Genomic DNA, 8693 nt, shown 5'->3' with positions numbered 1-8693 from the left:
TAATATTTCTCTTTTGGTTTATGCTTTCTATGTGATTTTGGTGTGGTTCTTGAATATTTTGATAATTTTCATGGTCAAAATCGCGGAAATTCCATGTTTCCTAATCAAAACAATGCAGCAGATGAGAAGTGAGGCAGACACAGGTGGTGCCTCCACGGCTACACACAGTGTGCGTACAAGGGGGCGCATGCTTGTTGCCCTGTGCAAATTTTAGTGTTGCCAATCAACTAGATTGGCAACACTGTTGGATATGACTACATTAATTGATTTTTTAAAAACAAAAGAAGACATGCACCTGGGGATAAGTTGATTGGCAACACTAAAATTGGCCCTGGTGTGTGAATGTTGTCTGTCTATCTGTGTTGGCCCTGTGATGAGGTGGCGACTTGTACAGGGTGTATCGCACCTTCCGCCCGAATGCAGCTGAGATTGCTCCCCGCTACCTCAAAAAGGGACAGGCGGTAGAAAATGTATGGATGGATGTTGTGATGCTAAAAAATATCAACGTTATCATAGTAGTATCGACTAAATACTTGCCTGTACTTGATAACATTACAGTGGATGTTAGGTGTACTGTAGAGCCACCAATGGCATTTGTTTACATTTTGACACCGGTGTGTAGTGAAGCCTGTTTGGCTAAATAAAGAAAAAATAAGAAATAGGTTTACCATGAATTGATTAACGTGGACCCCGACTTAAACAAGTTGAAAAACTTATTCGGGTGTTGCCAATTAGTGGTCAATTGTACTGAATATGTACTGTACTGTGCAATCTACTAATAAAAGTTTCAATCAATCAAACAGTCAATAAAAACTTTTAACCAGGGCGGAAGTCGGACCTGTTTCCAGTGAGGGTTGGACCCCGCCAAGGCTGTCCTTTGTCACCGATTCTTTTCATAACTTTTATGGACAGAATTTCTAGGCGCAGTCAGAGCGTTGATGGGATCTGGTTCGGTGGATGCAGGACTAGGTCTCTGCTTTTTGCAGGTGATGTGGTCCTGATGGCTTCATCCGGCCAAGATCTTCAGCTCTCAAGTGGATCGGTTCGCAGCCGAGTGTGAAGCGACTGGGATGGAAATCAGCACCTATGAGTCATAGTCCATGGTCCTCGCCCGGAAAAGGGTGGAGTGCCATTTCCGGGTTGGGGAGGAGATCTTGCTCTAAGTGGAGGAGTTTAAGTACTAGAATCACGAGTGAGGCAAGAGTGGATCGTGATATCGACAGGAAGATTGATGCGGCGTCTTCAGTAATGCGGCCGCTGTATTGATCCGTTGTGGTGAAGAAGATCTGAGCCGGGAGGCAAAGCTCTCAATTTACCGGTCGATCTATGTTCCCATCCTCACCTATGGTCAAGAGCTTTGGGTTATAACAGAAAGGACAAGGTCACGGGTACAAGAGGCCGAAGTGAGTTTCCTCCGCCGGGTGGCAGGGCTCTCCCTTAGGGATAGGGTGAGAAGCCGTAATTTGGAAGGAGCGCAAAGTAAAGCAGCTGCTCCTCAACATCGAGAGGAGCCATATGAGGTGGTTCGGGCATCTGGTCAGGATGCCCCCCGAACGCCTCCATAGGGAGGTGTTTAGGGCACGTTCGACCGGTAGGAGGCCACAGGGAAGACCCAGGACACGTTGGGAAGACTATGTCTCCCAGCTGGCTTGGGAACGTCTCGGGATCCCCCGGGAGGAGCTGGACGAAGTGGCTGGGGAGAGGAAAATCTGGGCTTCTCTAGTTAGGCTGCTGCCCCCGCGACCCAACCTCGGATAGACGGAAGAAGATGGATGGATGGATGGATGGACTTTAAACCATAACCAAGCATGCATCAATATAGCTCTTGTGTTAAAGTAGGTGTACTGTCACGACCTGTCACATCACGCCGTGACTTATTTTGATTTTTTTGCCGTTTTTCTGTGTGTAGTGTTGTAGTTCTTGTCTTACGCTCCTATTTTGGTGGCTTTTCCTGTTTTGTTGGTATATTCCTTTAGCAGTTCCATGTCTTCCTTGAGCACTATTCAAGACGAATTCAGTTGTTGATATCCTTCTTTGTGGGGACATTTGTTAATTGAAACGACTGTGTTGGATCCATTGTGGATTGAACTTTCACAGTATCATGTTAGACCCGCTCGACATCCATTGCTTTCCTCCTCTCTAAGGTTCTCATAGTCATTATTGTCACCGACGTCCCACTGGGTCATTATTGTCACCGATGTCCCACTGGGTGTGAGTTTTCCTTGCCCTTATGTGGGCCTACCGAGGATGTCGTGGTGGTTTGTGCAGCCCTTTGAGACACTAGTGATTTAGGGCTATATAAGTAAACATTGATTGATTGATTGATGTTCGGATGTACATTGTGAACGCCGTCTTTGCTCCACAGTTAAGTCTTTGCTGTCGTCCAGCATTCTGTTTTTGTTTACTTTGTAGCCAGTTCTGTTTTAGTTTCGTGCTGCATAGCCATCCCTAAGATTAAATGCCTTTTCTTAGGGCAGATGTGTCCAAACATTTTCCAACGAGGGACACATAGATAAAAATTTAAGGTTGCAAGGGCCATTTTTATATGAAAAATACTCAAACCAAAACAATGTAGGTGAATGCTAACATTTGAAAAAAAACCTTCCAAATCTTAGCTTTGTGTTATAGATAACAAAGAAATAAAATAATTCATGATCATTTTAATAATGATTTTATTTGTATTTATGTTAACTGTGCTCTAATGTAAGCCTGTATTTACTAATATTGCTATAATACGGTCAACTGAAAAGCTTTTAAGGGCTTTAGTACACTCAAAAACATATGTCTCACAAAAAGTCTGTACACCTTTTCATCATGAAAAGACAGACGGAAATCTTTAAAGACCTTATCCAGGTTTTTTGGCCATTTTGAAATTAATTTGAAATTACTGGTTTGCGAAAAAACATTTGTAACCCAAATAGGTGAAATTACATAATCTCACACGGCAAACCAGACTGTATCTCACACGGCAAACCAGACTGTATCTCACGGCACAGTGTTTGAAAAAGCCACCAAAATAAGAGTGCAAGACAAGAAGTAAAACACTACACACAGGAAAACAGCAAAAAAGTGAAAATAAGTCATGATGTGATGTGACAGGTGGTGACAGTACACCTACTTTGAGACAAGAGCTATAGTGATGCATGCTTGCTTTAAGGTCATATCCAACAATTGCAATTGCGACAACCACATTTTACTGATAAGTGAGTTTCAATTTTAAATAATTTCTGCTGGTGGTGTGCCTCTGCATTTTTTCAACGCAAAACATGTTGAAAAACACTGGGCTAGGGTTTGAATTCATATCCAACAATTGCGAGACTGACTTTTTTATCGTCAATATCCGCTGCTGAGTTAAAAAAAAATGTATGTTTTCTGCTGGTGGTGTGCCTTGTGATTTTTTTGTGATAGAGTGATTGGAGCACATACTTGTTGGTCACAAAAAACCTTCATGAAGTTTGTTTCTTTTATGAATTTATTATGGGTCTACTGAAAATGTGACCAAATCGGCTGGGTCAAAAGTAAACATACAGCAATGTTAATATTTGGTTACATGTCCCTTGGCAAGTTTCACTGCAATAAGGCGCTTTTGGTAGCCATCCACAAGCTTTTGGCAAGTTTCTGGTTGAATTTTTGACCACTCCTCTCGACAAAATTGGTGCAGTTCAGCTAAATGTGTTGGCTTTCTGACATGGACTTTTCCCTTAAGTATTGTCCACACGTTTAGGTCAGGACTTTGGGAAGGCTATTCTAAAACCTTAATTCTAGTCTGATTTAGCCATTCCTTTACCACTTTTGACGTGCGTTTGGGGTCATTGTCCTGTTGGAACGCCCAACTGCGCCCAAGACCCAACTTCCGGGCCGATGATATTAGGTTGTCCTGAAGAATTTGGACGTAATCCTCTTCTTCATTGTCCCATTTACTTTCTGTAAAGCACCAGTCTCATTGGCAGCAAAACAGGCCCAGAGCATAATACTACCACCACAATGTTTGACGGTAGGGATGGTGTTCCTGGAATTGAAGGCCTCACTTTTTTTCCTCCAAACATATTACTTTGTGTTGTGGACAAACAGCTCACTTTTTGTTGCATTTGACCACAGAACTTTCCTCCAGAAGGTCTTAACTTTGTCCTGGTAATGTCAAATGAAACAAAAATGAACTAAAGGTTTTGTAAACAGGAATGATCCAAAAATACATATTCCTTCTGAGAGTTACTCATTGTTGTAACATTTATTTTCATAGCTTACTTCAACACCAAGGTTACAAGCTTCTTTTGCTAGAACATTGGTGAAATATTGGTATCCACAACTGACGGCAATATGCTTGGGATGTCTGGTGGGAAGTGAAGTAAATTATATTTATATAGCGCTTTTCTCTGGTGACTCAAAGCGTTTTACATAGTGAAACCCAATATCTAAGTTACATTTAAACCAGGGTGGGTGGCACCGGGAGCAGGTGGGTAAACTGTCTTGCCCAAGGACACAACGGCAGTGACTAGGATGGCGGAAGCGGGAATCGAACCTGCAACCCTCAAGTTGCTGGCACGGCCGCTCTACCAACTGTGTGAATTGTACTCTTGGTCATGCCACAGCATCTCAATTGGGTTGAGGTAAGGACTCTGACTGGGCCACTCCAGGAGGTGTATTTTCTTCCGTTGAAGCCATTCTGTTGATTTACTTTCACGCTTTGGGTCATTGTCTTGTTGCATCTCCCAATCTGTGTTGAGCTTCAGTTGGCAGACGGACTGTCTTAAGTTTTCCTACAAGATTATTTTTTCTGTTGATGACAGCAATCCGTCCAGGCCCTGAGACAGCAAGGCAACCCCAAACCGTGGGGAGGAAGTTTTGATTCATTTTCTCCACACACAGGTGCGTGTTTCTTCCAAACAACTCAATTTTGGTTTCGTTTGTCCACAGAATATTTTGCCAGTAGTGCTGTGGAAGTTTGCTCTTTAGCAAACTCCAAATGTGCTGCAGTTTTGCTCTTAGACAGCAGTGGCTTCCTCTGTAGTGTCCCTCCATGAACTGCATGCATCCATTTTCTACCACTTGTCCCTTTTGGGGTCGTGGGAGGTGTTGGAGCCTAGCTGAGCTGCATTCGGGCAGAAGGCGGCGTACACCTTGGACAAGTCGCCACCTCATCGCAGTGCCGACACAGAAAGACAAACAACATTCACACTCACATTCACACACTAGGGCCAATTTAATGTTGCCAATCAACTTATCCCCAGGTGCATGTCTTTGGAGGCGGGAGGAAGCCGGAGTACCCGGAGGGGGGAGGGAACCCACGCAGTCACGTGGAGAACATGCAAACTCCACACAGAAAGATCCCGAGCCTGGGATTGAACTCAGGACTACTCAGGACCTTCATATTCTGAGGCACATGCACTAACCCCTGTTCCACCGAGCTGCCCATTCTGTGGTAATGTTTATGGCCATAGTTTATTTCAACACAAAGGTCACAAGCTTGTTTTGCAAGAACATTAGTAAAATATTGCTATCCACAACTCACATTATGTATTGCACTGTATTTCAGTTGGGACTGCGGACGATTTATCCAATTAGGAATAAGCTTTGATTAATATTCTGTTGCTTCATTATTCGTTGAATGAGCGTGACTAATAAAAATGTATAAAATCTAGACCACGTGGAGTACTTAGAATTTAAAAGTTCACTCACATTAGAACGGTGGTGTGTGGGTGCCTTAATTTGTGTGACGGTGGACAGGGGAGATTTTTATTTTTAGTAATGTGCTGAAGTTAAAAGTGCAATTTAAATATTGGTTATGTGCATTTATGAGAAAATAAATATGTTATGGCAGGCAGGAAAGGTAATTGTTTATTTAAACTATTTTTATGCATTTAGGGCCTGATTTAATCAGACGCAAATACCACACAGCAAACATCGTGAGCAGTATATAAAAAAGCATTTTAGTGGACGTGTGGCATACAATTTACTAAGACTGTGTGTGCAATTGAAAAGTGGTGCATACCGCCTTATTTAAATGAGGATTTTGCGTGTGCTATACGGGCCATCAACACAAAACCACTCTCATATAGTGCACATCATCATGCTCCTGTCTGTGGCGTTTTGCTGTGTTTTCAAACCTGCAGCAAACATATAGAACTTTTTATGGGCGTTTTAGAAACAGTCCTTCAGTGCATCTACATCAGGGGTGCCCATTACGTCGATCGCGAGCTACCAGTCGACCGCGGGGGATGTGTCAGTCGATCTCGAGCCAGGCTTTTAAAAAAAATAGACCTAAAAATTAGTGATCATCAATCTTCACCAAGACTTGCATTGATTGGAATCAGACAGTAATGATGATAATGCCCACATTTTCAAATGGAGGAGAAAAAAAGTTGTCCTTTCTGTACAATACCACATGAAAGTGGTTGTTTTTTGGCATCTAATTCATCCAGCTTCCATACATTTTACAAGAAAAACATTGGCGGCAAATTCCGTAGCTTGCTTGATTGACATTCACGGTACCGGAGGGTCTTGTGAGATGACGCTGGCTGCTGCAAGATCATTATTACAACTGGTCAATTCAGACATGATGCCACTATTTAATGACAAATGACAACAAAATACAGGGTGATTCAAAAAGAATATGCCAAAATCAACATGCATTTATTCAGTTCTAAATCATTCTAATAAACTGAATCTGGTCATTTGATACAGGAGTTATCCATTTTTTAATCTGTCACAATTTCACAGTTGTGGTCGTTTAATTCTTTCCGCGCCATTCAATTAGAGAAACACCGCATGTTTATCTACCCTCAAAATGGCGTAACAGATAAACGTTATCCGTATTTTAAAGACAAATATTAGATTTTTTTATTCTTTAATAATATCGTCTTGTCAGCTTTTTGTCATTACATGATGCCTTTATCTCTATTTTTATTTTTTATAAATACAGAGTCTCGGAAAACTGGCGTGCACAAGCGAACCCTCAGAAAGCTGGTGTGCACATCACTTGTGCACGCCAGCTTCCAGAGACTCTTATTTTGTTAGCGCAGGCAGCATGAAGCAGGGCTTTAATTGTGAAGATAGGAAATGTGCAGTCGGCCTTTAGAGTTTTGACGGAAGGGACGGCGCGAAAGTCTGTTGAAATAAAAAGTGTTTCTCGCCTTCCTCTCTGTCATTTTTTCATAATAATGAACTGGCAGCAGCCAGCGTCATCTCACAAGACCCTCGGGTGCCGTGAATGTCAATCAAGCAAGCTACGGAATTTGCCGCCAATGTTTTTCTTGTAAAGTGTATGGAAGCTGGATGAATTAGATGCCAAAAAACAACCACTTTCATGTGGTATTGTACAGAAAGGACAACTTTTTTTCTCCTCCATTTGAAAATGTGGGCATTATCATCATTACTGTCTGATTCCAATCAATGCAAGTCATCAGAATCAGGTAATACACCAACTTATATTCTTGTCTTCGTGAAAGAAAGACATCTATATGTGTTACACATGCTTGTATTATCATTAAACACATTTAACTTGTTTACAAAAATGTCTCTTTCATAAATAAATAAATGATATATATGAATGAGGTAGATCCCCTCGAGTTGGTCAATTGAAAAGTAGCTCGCCTGCAGAAAAAGTGTGGGCACCCCTGATCTACATTGACACCAATTTATCTTTTTTTTTGCATACTTCAAAGTTCTTTTTCATATAAGACCATTGTTAATCAAGTATATTATATGTGAAAAAAAAATCGAACGTCATTAAAACCAAAACCAGGGCTTAAATTAACCTCGGCAACTGCCGCAACCGCCCTGGTCTTTCGCCATAATGGCCAAAAAATTGACCAATATTTACGGCAAGAACATGCCATGACTGCCTTTGACTTTTTACTTGTTAATGGACTAGGGATGAAAAAGTTAATGTTATAATGATAATTTGCGATAAAACTCCCGGCGGTTTGTAATACAGTCTAATGTTTTAATTAACGAAAAACGTCATTTTTGGCAACACGAAATCAGGTGCGCGTGCGCACTATCGATGTTTGGCTTGATAATCATGGCGGACAAGCTACACGGACTTTGCTGCGGGGATTTCCATCCATCCATCCATCCATCATCCATCATCTTCCGCTTATCCGAGGTCGGGTCGCGGGGGCAACAGCCTAAGCAGGGAAACCCAGACTTCCCTCTCCCCAGCCACTTCGTCTAGCTCTTCCCGGGGGATCCCGAGGCGTTCCCGGGCCAGCCGGGAGACATAGTCTTCCCAACGTGTCCTGGGTCTTCCCCGTGGCCTCCTACCGGTTGGACGTGCCCTAAACACCTCCCTAGGGAGGCGTTCGGGTGGCATCCTGACCAGATGCCCGAACCACCTCATCTGGCTCCTCTCGATGTGAAGGAGCAGCGGCTTTACTTTGAGTTCCTCCCGGATGGCAGAGCTTCTCACCCGCGGGGATTTCCCCTTGGACTAAACGGAGCCAAGCGCTGGGATTGACCTCAATTTCCCTCGCTTCCCGGTGTGCGTTTAGATGGCGACAGGTGTGAACAATATTGGAGACAAACGCACTTGTCCCCAGACTAAAAGTATACAGCAGAGGAGAAAACTATTTGATTTTTGCAGCAGACAATGTTGTTTATAAAGTCTTTACTTTGTTTACTGGGATTTTCACTCCTTTAAATGCAAATTGTATCAGTGTTCGAATAACATCAATACTAGCTCAAATGTTTTGTCA

This window comes from Nerophis ophidion, linkage group LG09 (genome assembly GCF_033978795.1).
Source record: "Nerophis ophidion isolate RoL-2023_Sa linkage group LG09, RoL_Noph_v1.0, whole genome shotgun sequence".
In the NCBI taxonomy this organism is placed as follows: domain Eukaryota; kingdom Metazoa; phylum Chordata; class Actinopteri; order Syngnathiformes; family Syngnathidae; genus Nerophis; species Nerophis ophidion.
The sequence above is the reverse complement of the archived record's forward strand: the minus strand, read 5'-3'. Positions refer to the sequence as shown.